Consider the following 20,288-nt stretch of genomic DNA (forward strand, 5'->3'; position numbering starts at 1 on the left):
CTTCTCCAGATACTTTGCTTGCTCACAGGAGGCACTCTTACGTACTTAATAACTTGTCATCAAGAGCCACAGCTTATAGCAACTTATGCAGGAAAATCATTTCTTTCAGGTTTGAACTGATTGTTACTCCCTGGTTGAGGGTCTGATGGCTTCTGACCAAGCATTCTCAGCCACAAACCCTTCAGAAGCCTGAAAGCTAATCATACAGTTTTTAGCAGGTGGAAGACAATTGGTTTCCACTCCACTGTCCAATCAGCCACTTGTTGTCAGCTGAATCTCCATTTGCTTACCTGCAATGAACCTCTCCCACTGCTTAACCAAATACAACACTTACAATATTTGTTTGCTGACCTTGATTTTTAAAATGTGCAGTAATTCTTTCTACAATCCTTTGTTTTAAAATCAGTTCTTTTCCCATTTCACAATCAAAAGTGCAGCAAAAATAAAATATGCCTTTCATACATTATGCTTTGAACATGATGATTTAGCCTCTTTTGCTCTGTTCAGCTTTGCTATCTCCACTTTAATCTTGATGTCACTCAAAACTCTTCGGCTCGTATCATAACTCTCACCAAGCCCCTTTCACCTACAACTCTTATGGTCACTGATTTACATTTGCTCCTAGCAATCAAGGCCCGATCTTTAAAATGGTTGTCCTTGTTTTCAAAACTCTTCATGGCCTTACCTCATCATATCTCCATCATCCTTTCCATCTCCACAGATATCTGCACTTAACTATTTCTGATCATTTGAACATCCTAACTTTAGTCACTCCACCATCAGTGGCCAGGTCGACAATTGCCGAGGTCCTAAACTCTTAAATTTGCTCCCTATATTTCTCAATCTCTCTCTACCTCACTTTCCTCCATTAAGGCACTCCATCAACACTACTCTTTGGCCAGTGCTTTGAATATTGGATCAAGAATTATATGCATTGTGACATTTTATGAATAATTTATCCGTGAGGTTTTTTTTTCATTTAATAGATTAAAGGTTCTTTATGAATATAACCTATTGTTTGATGAATTTTAGTCTGAATTAATTATTTCTTACTGATATAACTTTTGCTTGTATTTCTGATTTTTATTTGTTATTGATCATATTTTGAAGTAATAATCAGTGTTTGCCTTGTGAGTAGAATTTAATATTTTAGATACATCAGTGAGATCACTTAAAGTTCTAACCTTTCATCCTCTTCATACAAAATCTTTTTGTTCTTTTCTGTGTCCTCTCTGTCAATGTTTATGGCAAGGTGACCAAAACTAAATCTCGTACCCTGTGTGGTCCAGTGCACCGTAACATTTTTGCGTAGCCTCTACAGACTTCTATATTACTAACCTGGCTGTTTACAGGCTAGAGTTCTATTTCACTTTTCAACACCCATTCTCACTTCGTTTTGGTATTGAAAATGGCATGTCCAAAGCTGCTTACCCATTTCTAGTTATCGCAGTCTTAATTAAATTCATTGTATGCAACTGTCTGTCAGTATGTCAGACTAAACCCTAACTGTTTTATCCATATTAATCTATTTATGATGGGTGTAATCCAAACAGCTGATCTAAAGTCTTTAAACTCTTTTGCGGCATCCACTATGCAACTTATTCCATAACTATTGTAAAGTTGGTTTGAGTATTGGAACCAGATCATGGCGACAGTGGAAAAGCTTTTCACTGTATTTCCTGTTTTACTCACTGTGAAATGCGTGTGAGAATAAAATCATTCATAAAATTGTTCCTATTCATATTCAGTATTCAAGTTTTCAAAAAGATTAGAAAACCAGAAGAGTCCTTCTCAGTGCCACTCTCACCAGTGAACATAATCTCCTCTGCACCATCTGACATTGCCAACAGGTCTTCAAAATTACCTTGGAACACAAATACACTGTCTTGAGGTAACGGAGCCAGGTAAACACTAACAGCCAAGCACTTAGGTTACAAAAGCCAAAAAATGAGCTTAGAGGTCCACTGTTGTCCTCTCTTGGAGAGAAGAGTCGATATGGAACCAGATTCTAGAGGTGGAACAATCTGACTGTCAGCTGACTATCCTGCCTGAAGGTGTCTCAACACTTTTTCAAAAAGAGCATTGCTCATGGCAGAAGAAAAGGCAAGACCAATAGCTCTGGCCAATAGCTAACAGGTTTGATGCCTGCTTGGGATAGTAGGAACTGCTTTGTAACATCGGAGAGGAACCTTTGACAAAGAGATTCCTGAACTGGCTACCGGTCCCTGTACTGGTCTTCTCCAAGTAACAAGGAGAGACAAGGTAGGCCCATGCAGGTGAGTTCAGCAAAAGGTGTGATGATTGATCCAGAATGGCTTATGGACTCTTTTGGTGTCTTTGGCATACAAATAATTAATTGGGGACAATGTGTATAATGGTAGGTGTAGGTATTATAGATACATATCCACTATCAAAGATGTACGTGAATGGGAAAGATTTGGAGGGATATGGGCAAGGAGCAGGAAGGCGGGACTAGTTCAGATTGGGATTATGTTTGGCGTGGACTGGTTGGACCAAAGGATCTGTTTCTGTGCTGTATGACTCTTTGTGAGGTCTCAAGCTCTCTGCTTATTACTATTTCTGATTAGTCTGTCAAAGTTGTCCACACTACCCTTGCAATGATCTTGAATTACAGTCAGAGCACTGTACAGATATTTCAGCAAAAATGCTGGTCAGCTTGCATTTATAAAGTACTTCCATCTGTGACAGCCCAATATAAAAAGGACAAATATCAATAATATAGGACCGGAGTTTGTATTTATACAAGGAACCTTCTCCTGTCATAGCAGGCTAAGCGATCTAAGCATGTCACCCTCAATGTCTGCCATCCAACAGTCACCTCTCCCTCAGTCACAATACTAAGCTCCATTTCCAGGCTTTCAGTACAGACATCTCAGTCCCCTGCAGAATCAATCTCCTCTAACAAACATAGATATCAACCAGCAAGACCACAAAACAGGAGAAAGTTACTACAAGTGACAACTGAATGACACAAAATTTTTCTTATCAAGACTCTTTCTAAAAAGCTGATTCTATACAGTTTCTCCCTCCGATTAGATCCTCAGAGTGACCACCTATGCATGTTGGAACAGCTCATGCACCCCTAGGAGTGGCACTTCTGCTAGGATTTTTATTTCTCTTTCAATCCCTGCCATAGACCAGACCGTCCAGACTTTTCCAGCTGTGGGGCTCTGTTTGATGATTGTGGAAGTTATTGGAATGCTGTCACTCTAATTGTATCTATCATTATCCAGAACAAGAAGCCTGGTTCATGTGAATGGTGTTGAATAGAGTGCTATTTGAATATGCTCCCTTAGGCCAAGCTTCTCCTCCTACAGTGTGCAGGAATGGTCACAATGAGTTTGAGAACCTACCTATTTTACTAGCTTTAATATTAGGGAATGGGGAGGAAACAACACAATAATCTCGTTGTTTTTGTACAGAGCTATCTCTTCAGAGAAATACAAATCAGCCCTCTGTCTGTATCTTCAACAAGTATTTATTAACATTATTATAGAAGAGGGCCCTTCTGACCTAAACAGCCCTCAGTTCCAGCCTTGTAGCAGAGTCTCTATCACATGATGATTGAGTTCACAGTTATATCATTGCAAATCTCAGAGGCTTATTTGCATATTAATTACAACCCATCTCTACCTTATTCCAAGATAGTAAGAACTGCAGATGCTGAAGTCAGAGTTGATACAATGTGGAGCTGGAGGAGCACAGCAGGTCAGGCAGTATCAGAAGAACAGGAGAGTCGACATTTCAGGCCTAGACTCTACACCAGGACTGAAACGTCAACTCTCCTACTCCTCTGATGCTGCTGACCTGCTGTGTTCTTCCAGCTCCACACTGTATTGACTTTACCTTATTCCAAATCTTGGCTGATCATGAGAGATGGTGGGAACTGCAGATGCTGGAGAATCTGAGATAACAAGATGTAGAGCTGGATGAATACAGCAGTCTCAGGGTCGAGGCCCGAAACGTCAGCCTTCCTGCTCCTCTGATGCTGCTTGGCCTGCTGTGTTCATCCAGCTCTACACCGTGTTATGTCTTGGCTGATTATGTTTGTCTCAAGAACTCTGCAGGATGAAGAATCAATTGTTATTATCAGTTAGTTGCTGCGTTTTGACTTGGTTAATTGCCTGACGTTAGTCATAGATTCCTTCATTGTCTGCATGTTGAGCACGCAGAGTCCTCTTGTTCGTAGCTGTGCAAACGTAGATGGATGTTTATTTTAAAATTCTGCCCATCAAAAAAAAAATTGCAGAAGGAAGCTCTTGTTTTAAATAAATGTATTTAACACCTGGAAATTTCTAATGTAAAGCTTACATTATGTGTCATGCAGAGAAGCTTGATCATCCTAAAATACACATTTGGATCACTTTGGTTCAAAGCCATTTCTTGGATTAGTGCATTGGGGAATTAATTGGACAAAATTGATCACACAGTTGTGAAAAGAGTATTGATATTAGTCTATGTCTGCAGGGATAGCAGAAAGGCAGTGTGAACTAAATGTGTGATAGCTGTCAGCTAGGACGTTTACAGCAAATAAATAATTAGATATCTGTAAATATAAATACTAGCAGTGTTCTACAGGGACTGGTGCGGGATCCACTTTAGTTTGTCATTTATGTTAATGGTTTAGATGAGAATACAGAGGGCGTGGTCAGTAAGTTTGTGGATGACACCAAAATTGGTGGACCGTCTTTTTTTAAAATTCATTTCTGGGACATGGATGTCTCTGGATGGCCAGCATTTATTGCCCATCCCTAGCTGCCCTTCAGAAGGTAGTGGTGAGCTGCCTTCTAGAACCACTGCAATTCACCTGCTATGGGTTGACCCACCACACCATTAGAGAGTGCATTACAGGATTTTGACTCTGTGACAGTGAAGGAACAGCGACAGATTTCCAAGCCAGAATGGTGAGTGGCTTGGAGGGGAACTTCAAGTTGATGGTGTTTCCTTATATCTGCTGCCCTTGCTGGAAGTGGTCAGGGGTTTGGAAGCAGCTGTCTGGGGATCTTTGCTGAAGAAAGTTATCCAAGTGAAGAAGGTTATTCAAGATTACAAAAAGATCTTGATCAATTGGGTCAATGGGCTGAGAAGTAGCAGATGGTGTTTAATTTGGATGAATGTGGGCCAAGCAGGTATGCTAACTTAATTTGCAATTAGGGTCGACATGGACAGGTTGGACTGTAGGGTCTGTTTCTGTGCTGCATGACCCTATGCCTCTACATAACAGTAATTATAGGTAGAAATGGATTTCCACTCAGCATTGTTACCTTATGTGAAATATTCCTATCACTATAGAAACAATGTAATTTTTAAAATCCAGTAAGACTGACCTGACCAGTTCTGTAAATGTATTTTAGAGAATTAATATATTCTATTATTCATATTTCCATATTCTGTATTTCTCAGTTCTGTATTTTGTGAATGTCATCATTCTTTCTTTAAAGAGGAAGACTGGGGTGGTGGGGGGTGTGCGCTTGTCATAGGTCTTAAATATTTTCTGCTACTTTCTCCCACAATAAAAAAAAACTGAGGTGCACATCTAAAATAAGGCATTATTTCATGCTAGTTCAGAGCATGGCTTTGTCAAAATTGAAAAGTCTTCCCCAACTTTTCCGATTTAAGTGATAATTTATTTCAGTTGTATTTATGTAACTGAGAAGGTTGGATAAATTACCTCTGATCAAATATTTATTAGTTCCTGACAATTTTTGATACTAAGGGAAGGTTCATAGATGGAAAGCAAACATAATGCAGAGAAAGTGAACATATCTGCTGATGACAGTATAAACTGGAGAGAGATAATGGGAACTGCAGATGCTGGAGAATTCCAAGATAATAAAATGTGAGGCTGGATGAACACAGCAGGCCAAGCAGCATCTCAGGACAAAAGCTGATGTTTCGGGCCTAGACCCTTCATCAGAGAGGGGGATGGGGAGAGGGAACTGGAATAAATAGGGAGAGACGGGGAGGCGGACCGAAGATGGAGAATAAAGAAGATAGGTGGAGAGAGTGTAGGTGGGGAGGTAGGGAGGGGATAGGTCAGTCCAGGGAAGACGGACAGGTCAAGGAGGTGGGATGAGCCTGGGAACCCTGCAGCCATATGGTATCAATGTGGACTTCACCAGTTTCAAAATCTCCCCTTCCCCTACTGCATCCCTAAACCAGCCCAGTTCGTCCCCTCCCCCCACTGCATCCCAAAACCAGTCCAACCTGTCTCTGCCTCCCTAACCGGTTCTTCCTCTCACCCATCCCTTCCTCCCACCCCAAGCCGCACCCCCAGCTACCTACTAACCTCATCCCACCTCCTTGACCTGTCCGTCTTCCCTGGACTGACCTATCCCCTCCCTACCTCCCCACCTACACTCTCTCCACCTATCTTCTTTACTCTCCATCTTCGGTCCGCCTCCCCCTCTCTCCCTATTTATTCCATTTCCCTCTCCCCATCCCCCTCTCTGATGAAGGGTCTAGGCCTGAAACGTCAGCTTTTGTGCTCCTGAGATGCTGCTTGGCCTGCTGTGTTCATCCAGCCTCACATTTTATTATCTTAGTATAAACTGGAGATTGTTTAAAGGGAATAAAAAATAGTGAGATTATACAATACACTGATGAAAACAGTTTATTACTGACATATCACTCCATACAATACTATATAAATGGTGCTGAATAAATGATAGCTGAAGTTGATGATGTAGAGCTAAATATTAATAGAAAAAGTGGAATTTAATCCAGGCAACAGAGATCTTCTTGCATGCTGACTAGATAGTTGACAGCAGCCCTGCCTCACCTCCACTGGAGGAGGTTCATTGCCTTAAGGCTCATCAGGCCCTCGAGGCTTTGGGCCATCTCTGGGATTTAGAACCCCATGCGCAGGAATCCCATTAGCATTGAGCTGACAGCTAATCTCAGGATGTCAACTCTTCTTTGTGGGAACCAGGAGAAATGGCAGCCTCTGGTAAGGGCTGGAATTTGCCGAGGGACCCAGGCTGTACACGAGGGAGGGCGACATGGTCGCCAGGAAGGCATTGCTGGCTGAGCAGAAGAAAGCGGAGGGAAGCTGGGTCTCAGAGATCCCTCCTCCTTCCCTGAGCAACCTGACAAGGGAACACCCTTACTTGCAACAGTGGGCTGATGCTCTTCAGTGGGCCAGCCAATGATCCTCACACCCAATGAACAAATAACACAAAAGGATGCAAACATGAGTCAGAAACAAAGACAAATGCCTCTTCCAAATACTATAAAAATATATAAATGCTCCACACTATGATGCAATCCTGGAGTGCAGGCTAATGCAACAACTATTCTGTCCAAACAAACAATAAGAAAATTGCCAGTTAATCTGTAATGATTAAACATTATCTGTAGAACAAAAGGACAGCAACGCGTATAGGGGAGCAGTCATAAATAAAGTCGTGAACATTAGTAGAACATTTAGTACTGGGATACAAAAGTGCTTGTGGAAGCATTTATTATCATAAGAAAGAATGCCAGGGTTTTGGATCTTTTCTATCTGAGATTTTGGACACTTTGGCTTCTGCATTTTCAGTTGCTGTCAAGGTTGAGTTGTTACCAACTCATGATTAGAGTAAATTGCTCCTGTATCCAGGTAGGTTTTGGTGATATGCCAGGGATAACAAACAGAAGTCCTGTCATTCATCTTTTCTTTGGCTATTGTGTCGATCTGTGTCTCCATGGACACTTTACATCTTCAGGGAGTGGGAAAACATTCAACTGAGTTTTGAATTTTAACCGTAAAATGCATTTGTTAAACAATTGAATCTGCGGGTGAAAATAGGGGGGGGTCACATACATATTTACAGATAAGAATAACTACTTCTCCAAAAGAAGAAAATGCTAAACAACTAGTTTGTAATTAAATTTTATATCGGGTTAATTTCTTTTTTACCGTGACCATGAGCATGATGATGTAGTTGCATTTTTATAAATATAGCCCAATAATTTTTTTTTAAAGTCATGGGATACGACTGGGCTAGCATTTATTGCCCATCCCTAGTTGTCTTTAAGAATGTGATGATGAGCTACCTTCTTAAACCTCTCCAGTACAGGATTAATTGAATAATTTTTTCAAAGACCTGGCACAAGCATAGTGAGCAAAATGCTCCCCTTTTGTTGCATCTTTCTAAAGCAACCTGTTACGACATGCCATTGTTATGGGTGGGACTTTGAATGCAACATTTCTAGCCTAGAGTTAAAGACACCACGACTGTGCCACAAGTTTCCACTAGCCATTCTGTGGTCATAGAATTGGGAGAGGAAATTCAAAAGTTCACTCCGGAGCCATCCTGTGGGCAGAACCTGTAACTACATCATGTCAGCGGACAGGAAATATGAATAAATAACAGCAGAATGACCAAAAAAAAATAGGTTGGCAGAAACTCCCTGGGCAGGATTTTCAAGTTGTTGTGGGAATTAATTCATTTTTGCAAGTTCACTGATTTAGCAACCCCTGCTCAAAAACTCCCTCCACTATTATGGGTTTAAGAAAATGTCATCCATCAATCATAGATATCTAAACAAATCGCAGATTACAATATGATATGGCTTTTTTCCATAGCCTTCAAGATGCTCAGAGGAATCTTTGCAACATTTTTATCAGGTTCACGATGTAAAGGGTTTGTAGTTTAATTGAAAGGGGAAAAACTTAGCAGATGGATTGTAATGTAGGAGAATGCGAAATTATGCACTTTGGCAGGAAAAATAGAGGAGCTGAATATTATTTAAATGGAGAAAGACTGCAGAAAGCTACAGACCAGAGGGATTTGGGAATCCTTTCAAGTGAATCGCCAAAAAAATTAGTATCGTAGTTCAGCAAGTAACAGGGAAAGCAAATAGAATGTTGGCCTTTATTTCAAAGGGAATGGAGTATGACAATTGGGGATTCTTGTTAAAACTATATAAGGTACTAGTCAGACCACAGGTGGAATACAGTGAACAGTTTGGGTCCCTGTATATAAACATTGGCATTGAAGGCAGGCCAGACAAGGAACACTAGGTTGATTCCAAGCATGATAGGGTACATGCCGAAAGGTTTTTCACCCTGTGGGAAAATCCAGGGCCAGAAGTCATAATCTCAGAATTATGGTTGCACATTTAAAACAGAGATGTGGAGAATTTCTTCTCCAAGAGGGTAGTGAATCTGTGGAATTCTTTACAACAGAGAACTTTAGAAGTTGGGTCATCAGATATATTCAAGGCTGAGATAGACAGATTTTTAATCAGTAAAAGAATCAAAGCTTATGGGGAAAAGGCAGGAAAATGGAGTTGAGGATTATCAGATCAGCCATGATCCCATCAAGTGGTGGAATAGAATTGATGGCTGAATGCTGCTCCTATATCTTATGGTAACATCATTTTGAATGCATCTGTTGTTCAAACTCCTTGACACCGATCTCAACCTAGATCATAGTGTTTCAAACTTCACCACAAATGTTTATTATTGGGGAGATAAAAATATGCAGTAATGAGGCATGAAAAATTGATGAGAAAAGGAAAGTGTGAATATAATATATAAACGTTAATTTATAAACAAGAGGCTCACAGTATTAAACTCGATTAATAAACTGGGTCTGCCTCATGCATAATGAATATTGAAAGTAATATATTATTGGTTTAAATTTAAATCGAAACATGAATGCTGGAAAACCCAACAAATTACTCTAGTTCCTTATTGTTATTTTGAAATGATTAATGACTGTCTCAGAAAATTAAATTTTGTGAGTTGTGTCAAAATAATTATTGTTTGGCTTATGTAATGGGACTAGCATCAAACGCTCGAGCTGTGGTGTGCATTCGTTTCGTCTGAGTTTGTGTCTGAATTTGTTAAAAGGAAGTAGTTGTATATTTTAAATATCATGTCACCGAGCATTATTAATTACTGCCTGAGCTTTCTGATGGATGATTCACTTCATTATTAATTGTAATCATTTTGTCAATTCTTGGCTGGAATTCTAACATCAAATGGAAAATGCCGGGTTCAAAAAACTGGAAAGAGCAGCTTATTTATGAAAGAAAGTATAGGATAACAACAGAGAAGAAAGTTGGCATTGTGCAGCAAAATTCATTCCCTAAATCCCAAATTTCAAACATCCTTTGGGACAAAGATTTTCAAATTTATTAGTTTTTCTACTCTTAGCAAAATGTGAAGCTGCGTGGGAAATGAAGGGTAAAATCCTAAAAAGAGATACAAGAGTAGTGGGAACTGGGGGGAAAAATACACAGTCACTGAGTTGAGACAGCAATTCATAAAGTGTATGGATTAATGAGCTATATGAATAGAGGCATAGAGTACAATAGCAACAGTGTGTGATAAATCTGCCTAAAGCACTGGTTCAAACACGAATGGAGTGATCTGTCCAGTTCTGGACAGTACATTTTAGGAAGGATGTGAAAGCACCAAAGAAGCTACAGGAAAGATTAATGAGGATGGTTCCAAGAATAAAGAACCATATGACCAAGGAACACGAGCAAGCTATTCAGGTCTGCTTCATTATTCAGGAAGGTCATAGCGGATCTGATAATCCTCAATTCTATTTTTTTACTTTGTCTCCACAACCCTTGATTCCTTTACTGATTAATTTTTTTTCTGTTTCAACCTTAAATATGCAAACATACCCAACCTTTACAGTACATCGCAGTAAAGAATTCCACATATTCAGTTCCCACTGAGAGAAGAAAATCCTCCTCACCCCTGTCCTACATGTGTGATTCCTTATTCTAAGATTATGTCTCCTGGTTCTAGACTTTCCCACATGGGGAAAACAAGCTTTCCGCATCTACCCTACAAGCTGCCTAAGAATCTTGTTTGTCTCAATAAAGTCACCTTTCATTCTTCTAAAGACCTATGAGTGAAGGCTAAATCTACTCAACCTCTCCTCTTGCCTTGTATAGTTTTAGCAAGACTTCCCTATTGTAATACTCTACTCCCTTTCCAAGGCCAATATTACATTTGCCTTCCCTATTCCCCACTAAACCTGAATGCAAGCTGTTTGTGATTCATCCTTTAGGACCCCCCAAATCCCTGTGTGCTGAAGTGTTACGCAGTCTTTCCCAATTTAACTAATAGTTAGCTGTTTTATTCTTCCTGTCAAAGTCCATTTTCCACTTGGAGTTGCATCTGTCTTGTTTCCTCCACTCGCCTAAATTGCCTGTATTATTTTGCACACTCCTTGTGTCATTATCACTATTAGCTTTTTCTCATCTATTTTTGTTTCATCCACAAACTTGGCAACAGTATATTTATTTGCATCATCCAAATCATTTATGTATGTTGTAAATAATTTTGGCCACAGCACTGTGACACCCCACCAGTTACAAATTGCCACCTGTAAGTGCCCCCCTTATCCCAACTCTATGTCTTTTATTGATAGTCAATCTTTTATCTATGCTAATATACAGCCTCCAACACCACAGGCACTTTATCTGGTAGCCTTATGTGCAGTGCCTCATTGAATGCTTTTTGGAAATCCAAATGTTTTACTTACATCTACAGACTCTCCTTTATCCAATCTGCTTGTTGTCTTCTCAAAGAAATGCAATAAATTTGTCAGGAATGATGTCTCCTTCATGAAACCATGCTGATTCTGCTTGATTACATCATGTGTTTCTAGATGCTCTATTGATACGTCTGTTATAATAGTCCCTAACATTTTCGCTGGCATAGATGTTAAGCTAATTGCCTATAGTTTTATGTCTCTCTGCCTTTGGAACAAGGGAGTTCCATTGATAGTTTTCCAATCCTCTTTAACTTTATCAGAGCTTAAGGATTCTCTGAAGATTACAACCAGTGCATCCATTATCTCTGCAGTTATTTCCTTTGAAATCCTAGAATGTAAATTATTAGGTCCAGAGGACTTATTAGCCTGTAACACAATCTACCATGAATATAGATGCAAAGTATTTGTTCAACTATTCTAATATTTTGTAGTCCCCTTATTTCTCCAGTCTGATTCTCTCGGGGTACCTGTGCTCCTTGTTGCCCCCTCTCTCTCTTTATAGAATTAAAGAAGCTCTTACTATTTGTGTTTATGTCACTTGCCAGTTTGCCCTTACCATTTATTTTGCACTCTTTATTAAATTTTTGGTCAACTTTTTCTGACTTTTAAAATTATGCCAATATTCTGATTTATTTCTAATCTTTGCCAGTTTGTCTTTTCTCTTTCAATTTGATAGATCCTTAATTCCCCTGGTTAACCCATTCCTAAAATTTCTCTTCATCACTGAGTATATCTTTACTGTGAGTAATTAACTTTGTTTTAAAAGCACTGTTCATCAGTTGTCTTTTCTGACAACTCTACCCTCATTCCCATATAATTAACATGGCTATTTCTGGCCCAAGTTATTCACTCTCAAACTGAATGGCAAATTCTAATCTGTTATGATCACTGTTCCCTAGTGGACTTTTTATTCTGAGATTATTCATTAAATCTGCCTGATTACACACTGCCAGATCTAAAATAGCCTAATCTCTGTTTGGTTCCACAATATATTGTTCTAGGAAACTATCTTAAAAACACTCATGTTTTTTTTTTATAGCTACATGTGTCAATTTGACTTTCCAAATCTAGATGAAGATTAAAGTCACCCATGATTAATGTACTGTCTTTTTTACATACTTTCATTATTTCCTGATTTGTCCTCAGTCCTACAGATCAGTCACTGTTAGAGGTTCGAAAGCCCATTCCCACAATGGGTCTTCTTCCCTTTGTTATTTCTTACCTCCACTCAAAATGAATTCTACATCATCCAATTCAAGATCATTTCTTGCTAAAGCACTAATTCCACACAAACAAAGCTACCCATTCCTTCTGGGCTGTCTTTCAAAAAGTCATAAAGCCCCTGAACGCACTTATCACCATCACACCTACCTTCCCCAGCCCACACTCCTCTATTTATTTCCCGGTTGCCGTCCCCCTCCCCATTTCTAAAGAAGGGTCCCAACCTGAAGTGTCAGCCTTCCTGCTCCTGAGATGCTGCCTGGCCTGCTGTGTTCATCCAGCTCCACACTGTGTTGTCTCTGACTCCAGCATTTGCAGTTCTTGCTATCTCTGAGTGAATTATAGTTCCCAGTTTTGATCTCCTGATAACCGTATCTCCTTAATAGCCATAAGATCACTCCCATTAGCCTCTGTTTGCTTCTTTAAATAATATTGATACAAATATTATGGGAATTAAAGAGCTAGTAATTTTTGCCTTCTTATCTTTCGTTTCCCCTTTGTGCCCATTTATTGCATTTTGTAGGCTTGTATATGTTGTCCCTTCCAGTCACATTCTGCATATCATTGTCAAAACAGTTGCCCTCAAATACTAATATAACTTTTGGCTTTGCAAACCTACACTTGCCCCCTCTCAAAGGCTCCTGCCTATTAATTAATTTAAAGTCCTCTTTATGGCCCTAATAATTCAATGGACCAGGACAATGTGTGTGCACACAATACCTTGTATGGGTCTAATATGTCAGAGATCCAGAGAGAGTCATCTCATGGACCACCTTGTCAGAGGCTTCCATGTCCCACTGTATCATAGTGAGCTGTAGCCACTCACGTTACAAAGGAAGTGTTCTGCTTCTGATACTGCTCACGTAGGCTCATATTTACATCAACAGCGGATCCACCCACAGCAGGGGGCATTCTCACTGTGTTGCAGAGACATTAAGGAGGAACAAATGTGTCAGCAAGCCCAGGGAAGGTAGCAACCTCCAATAAACGTCCTCCACGAGAAGATGTTGGAGCATCTCTCAGGATGTGGAGGCAGTGCAGGAGGCCCAGGGTCCTTGGTCCTCAGTGTCATTTCCTCCATCCATGATGTGGACGTGCCAGGGTTGGACTGGGGTGGATAAGGTCAGAAGCCACATGACACAAAGTTATGGTCCAACAGGTCTATTTGAAATCACAAGCTTTCGGAGCGCTATTCCTTTATCAGATGAAGGGGCGGCACTACAAAAGCTTACGATTTCAAATAAACCTGTTGGGCGATAACCTGGTGTTGTGTGATTTCTGACCATTTCCTCAAGCTGCAGACAAAAGATGTCCCAGCACTGTAACAGTCAACTGTGAGTTCTGTTGGAAGAGGACTTATGACCTGAAGGGGTGACCGGTTGTCAAGGCGACTGCTGTGCCAATTTTTTTATGTGACTGGCTGCTTCAAACGATCCATTGGGAGCCTGTGTGAGAGTTCTCAATTTCCCCATGACAAGCAGCAGCCTGGGTAGTAAGGTTTGCCAACATAACTGGCATCCCCCAGGTACAGGGTGCTGTCAACATTGCATTTAGGATACCCTACCAGAACATGGCTGAGTTCATCAGATCGAAAAGGGTTCTAGTTGGTCAACGTACAAAGCATCTGTGATCATTGCTAACACACCTTAGAAGCCTGTAGCAAATATCCTGGTAGGTACAATGATGTCGACACTTCTCAGATTCTTGCTTCATTTCGAAGGGTTGGAAGGCTGCCAAGAATAGCTGGTGGGAGACTAGTAATGTTCTCTGCAAGTGTGGCCGACGACTCCGTTATGCAATCCCTGAAGGAAGCTGAGTGCAGTTACAGTGCAGCCCATTCTTCTATCACAGGCATCATGGGGCAGAGGTAGGCCTTCTCAAGGTGAGGTTCCAATGTTCGGACTAGTTTTTGGGACCCTGCGATGCAGTGTACGTGCTGTGCTGTGTACAACTGCAGCAGGCAGAGGGCGCATGTGATGGATGCTGCAGTCTTCCAAGAAGAAAGATAAGGACATCGGGCAACAGGAACATCACCTTCACTGTGACAGAGCAGTGCAGCATTAGATTCAAAATGCTAGACAGGATTTAATTTACACCCACTTCCAATAGATCCCTGTTAGGTGAAGTCACCACTCACTGACTGTAAATTCATTACCGCATCAAAGATAATCAATCCCGGTTTAGTCCCAGCTTTTTTTTTGTTAGTTCTTACTTTGCTTTCCCCTTCCTTTCATAAAAATTAACATTCACAACTGTTTGAAGGCAATACAATATCTGACAGTCTCACATTCAACAATGATAACATGTGATACTACATTGGACATTAGTGAAACAGCAGTAATCCTTCAAACAGGACTCTAACATTGACTGGCCCTGAGGAAGGATAACCTCCTAACACCTCATTCTTGTAGCTTTCCTTAAATTGTAATGCGGTCGATCAGAGAGGTGATGATTAAAAGTGTCAATATATTGATTAAGATGAATTTGTAGTTATACCTATGTGTCCTCGGAAAGCTTACCCACTCGTTTCCTTCCCCATATGTCTAAGTGCAGTCCTGGGGGCTGAGAGTGGATTGGAGAGAGCCTGCTGTGTACTAGAGCCTATTGACAAGAGATGCTGAGATCATCCTGCCCAGGCTCACTCTCCTTGCCTTGGACTTCGAAGGGTTTGGGAATCACAGGCAGATTGAAGGTGAAGGGGTCCAGCACCTCTGGACAGTCCTGAATACCAGTGACTACAGTGATAGAGAACTGGTCCAAATGTATTTCTGGCAGCCACTGAGTATCCTGCAGTGCCTGGCTTTCCATGGCAACCACCAATCTTCCCACCAAATTAACCATATTGATACATGCAGGAGCCAGCATGGAACTGATAATATTGGTGAACTTCTCCCAAGTTCGATCCAGTTAGCCACGTGTCTTCAACAAACCTGCTCCTCTATCTGTTGTGGATTTGCAGGATTATCGATGGTCAATACCTTGGGGTCCTCTCCTGCTGTGGCTGACCAGATTCCTGGTCTCCGCAAGCCTCGGAGAGCTAGCAACTTTGGGGCATTTCTTCCTCAGCCAAATGTGGAGACATGGCGCTGACGTGCTTACCAGAAAGTGCTCCCAAGTCTAATTTTGAGAAAGTATGCACTGACTTATGAGGAACGAGTGGATTGGCTTGGCTTGTACCTGCTGGAATTTAGAAGAATGAGGGGAGATCTCGTAGAAACAGATAAAATCCTGATGGGAGAGGACAGGCTAGATGTTTCCAATGTTGGAGAAACTCAGAACTTTGGGGTCACAGTCTAAGAACGTGAGGTAAGTCATTCAGGATTGAGATGAGGAAGAATTTCTTCACTCAGAGAGCTGTGAACTTGTGGAATTCTCTATCACAGAAAGCTGCTGGCACCAGTTCATTAGATATATTCAGGAGGAAGGTGGACATGGTCCTTGCGGCTAATGGGATCAAGGGGTTTGGGGAGAAAGCGGGAGTGGGATACAGAGATTGCATGATCAGCCATGATTATATTGAATGGTAGTCCAGGCTTGAAGGGTCAAATGGGCTACTCCTGCATCTGTTTTCCATGTTTCTATGAGGCACAAGTATTTTTTGGGTGTGGGGAGAATGCAGAAGAAAGCCCTGGCAGGGCATCCTCCGAGGGATCTATGGCTTCTTCCTCTTGGGTTAGAGGTGGAGCTGATGGCTGGGGGGGCTTGTCTACAGAGGACAAGAGAGGGAGTGCATTGTGCTGGTCGGGTTAGAAGCTTGAGCATGTTAAGGATATATTCACAATGGTGGTGTTGGGGGAGCAATGTGGCACAACACAACTGGATTGCTGGGGCATGGATGTCTTGGCATCCTGCATGGGTGATCATGGTCCCCTCTTGCGAACACAAAGACTATCTCCTCACACGAGGTGAGGAGAAGAATGTTGGCCACCCTGAAACCAGTCTTGGTTCTTTCAGCTCCAGCAAGGCCCATTAAGTCCTCCACTGAGACAAAAGGAGGGAGGGGTTAAGTGAGACAAAAGTGGCTGACGCAGCTGGTAGTGTTGGTGCAGGTGGGATGAAAGGTGATCAGCGTGTCCCAGTGAGTGAGTAGCAAGTGCGTAGAGCAGGAAAGGTCAGTAGTTTGGCGTGGCTGACACTCATTGAGCAGAAATGCTGCATGCAATAGCAAGCGTGATAGATCATGAACCTTGGTGGGAGGTGAGTGCAGTACCGGAGTTTGAATGAGTGTGATTTGATTTAATGTTGATTTGATTTGTTATTGTCACATGTACAGAGGTACAGTGAAAAATATTGTTTTGCATGCTATCCAGACAAATCATACCTTACATAAGTACTGGATGTGAGTTTGCTCGCTGAGCTGGAAGGTTAGTTTTCAGACGTTTCGTCACCATTCTAGGTAACATCATCAGTGAGTCTCCGATGAAGCGCTGGTGTTATGTCCCGCTTTTTATTTATCTGTTTAGGTTTCCCAAGGAAACATAACATAACACCAGTGCTTCATTGGAGGCTTACTGATGATGTTACCTAGAATGGTGACGAAACGTCTGAAAACTAACCTTCCAGTTCAGCGAGCAAACTCACATCCAGAACCTCAACCTGAGCTACAAATCTTCTCAAAACTCGCTTACATAAGTACATCAGGGTAATACAACAGAATGCAGAATATTGTGATCCAGCTACAGAGAAGGTGCAGAGAAAGGTCAACTCTAACATATGAGAGATCTATTCATAAATCCGATAACAGCGGGGAAGAGGGGTTCTCGAATCTGTTGTATGTGTTTTCAAACTTTTGCATTTTCTTCCTGATAGAAAAGGGTGGAAGAGAGTAGAGTCAGGGTGGGAAGGGTCTTTGATTATGTTGGCTGCTTTCCCCAGGCAGTGGGAAGTGCAGATGGAGTCAGTGTATGGAATGTTGGTTTTCGTGATGGACGGGGTTGTGTTCACAACTCTCTGTAACTTCTTACGGTTTTGTGCAGAGCAGTTGCCATACCGAATTGTGAAGCATCTGGATAGAATGCTTTCTGTTGGGCATCTACAAAAGTTGGTAAGGGTCCTTGTGGACATGCCTCCTGAGGAAGTGGCGGCTTTGGTTTGCTTTCTTAACTGTAGTGTCAACATGGATCGACCAGGACAGATTTTTGGTGATACGTTGGTGAGGTAGCAGAGAGAAGATGGTGGACAGTTCTGATGCCATGGTCTCCTCTGGCAGCCCTGAGGAAAGAGGACAACCTTCCTCCAGCATAGCCCCCGATCTCTGTCAGTGAAGCAGGTCTCTTTCTCTCAGGCAATCACATCATGAAGGGCACTTCCTGGTCTGCAGCATTTGAAATGCTGTATAGCTGGGGTATAAATATAACACCTGCAGTGCGAATGCAGAAGGTTTTGGTACTGTTGAGGCCTTTCCTGCTGCTGAACAAAACCGTGTAGGAGAGTGCCATGGAAGTGGGGTTCGTAGCTAATAAGATGAGCAGCTGAGAAAAATTGCCAGGGAAACCTTCCATAAAACTCCCTGAAATTGACACTTAGGCAAAAAGTGAGAGTTATCTTCCAGAAAGGAGTTTTCCTTCGTATTCTGATTAACACTGTAAATGCTAGGATATCATTCTCAATTCTAAGATTTACAGTGTTAATCAGAATTGGGTTTTATCATTGTTAAGGGATAAAGAAACATTTGGCACAAAGAAATATATAAGATTCTCGGAGGCAGATATAGTAACAAAAAAGATATAGGAGCTTCATTTCAGATTTGAAGGATTAAATTCTCAAACAAATTTGAGGGATGCCAGGCCTCCTAATGAGGGAAGGCATTGGTGTGTTTTAACTGTTTTATTTCACCCTTTTTGTACATCAATGTGAAAAACACTCTAAAATCAGAGCCATCAAAGCTAAGAGGTGGTGGCTTTTGTTTAGACGTGAGCTGTGTGAAGAATGGGTGTTTAGAAAAATTAAAGAAGACAATTTTCCCTTTCCCAAACAAAGAGCATGAAGGTGATTGGAGGGCAACGGTAATGCTTGTCTTCACGAAACAAAGGGGGCACATACATGACATGAGAAAAGTTAATGACTGTTATGTGGCAAAGGTTGGGAATGATGGAGCCCTGAGTCACTGTTACAGACAGTGAGGAGTGCTTTTGCTAACAAATTTTGAAATTGTCAGAAAAAAGTTCATGCTGGCAAAATATAAATTTAATATCACTCAACCAATATTTCCTGCATCATTTAATATAGTATATATGTAGTTTTGCAGGTGTCCCTAGACTTTCATTTATTTTACTCAGTTTGAAACTGTGGGCTGGCTAACCCAGAAAACTTACAGAAAAAGATTAATATGGTCTTTTGATTATATATAAAGTTATAAAAATATTCATACCAAGATCAGGTTTTATTGCCTATTCCAAATTTTTCTTAAGAAATTGGTGGTGAGTTGCCTTCTTAAACCACTCACTTTGTAGAGTGTAGGTAGACCATGACAGGATGGTAAGCAGCTTGGAGGGGAACTTGCAGGTGGTGTTCCCATGTATCTGCTGTCCTTGGCCTTCTAGTTGACAGAGGTCACGGGTTTGGAAAGTGTGCTGTTGAAGAAGCCTTGGTGAATTGCGGCAGTGCCACTTGTAAATGGTACACACTGTGCATCAGTTGTGAATGTTGAAAGTGAGGGGATGGGATGCTTTATCACGGATGGTGTCAATTTTCTTGATTCTTGTTAGAGCAGCATCTTAACCAAGCAGGTGAAAACTATTCCTTCGCTCAAGAAGTGAATTATTCATGGCAGAATTCTCAGCTTCTGACCTGTTCTTGGAGTTACATTATTTACATGGCTGGCCCAGTTAAATTTCTGATCAATGGTAATCCCCAGGTAGTTGATAGTGGGGGTTTAGTGCTGATAATGCCATTGATTGTTCAAAGATAGTCAAATGCTGTTTTGTTGGAGACATTCATTGCCTAGCATTTGTGTGGCAGCAATGTTAATTGCCATTTGCCAGCCCTATTCTGAATGTTGTTCAGGTCTTACCGCATTTCCATATGAACTGCTTCAGTAATTGAGCATTTGCGAATGGTTCTGAACATTGTGCAAATATCCTTGTGATGGAGGGAAGGTCATTGATGAAGCAGCTGAAGATGATTGGGCCGCGGACACGAGCCTGGGGAACTCCTGCAGAGATGTCCTGGAGCTGAGATAATTGGAACTGCAGATGCTGGAGAATCCAAGATAACAAAGTGTGGAGCTGGATGAACACAGCAGGCCAAGCAGCATCGCAGCAGCACAAAAGCTGATGTTTTGGGCCCAGGCCCTTCATCAGAGGGGGATGGGGAGAGGGAACTGGAATAAATAGGGAGAGGGGGGAGGCGGAATGAAGATGGAGAGAAAAGAAGATAGGTGGAGAGGACAGTATAGATGGGGAGGTAGGGAGGGGATAGGTCAGTCGAGGGAGGATGGACAGGCCAAGGGGGCGGGATGAGGTTAGTAGGTAGGAAATCGAGGTGCAGCTTGAGGTGGGAGCAGGGGATAGGTGAGAGGAAGAACAGGTTAGGGAGGCG

Source organism: Stegostoma tigrinum, chromosome 16 (assembly GCF_030684315.1).
Source record: "Stegostoma tigrinum isolate sSteTig4 chromosome 16, sSteTig4.hap1, whole genome shotgun sequence".
NCBI lineage: Eukaryota > Metazoa > Chordata > Chondrichthyes > Orectolobiformes > Stegostomatidae > Stegostoma > Stegostoma tigrinum.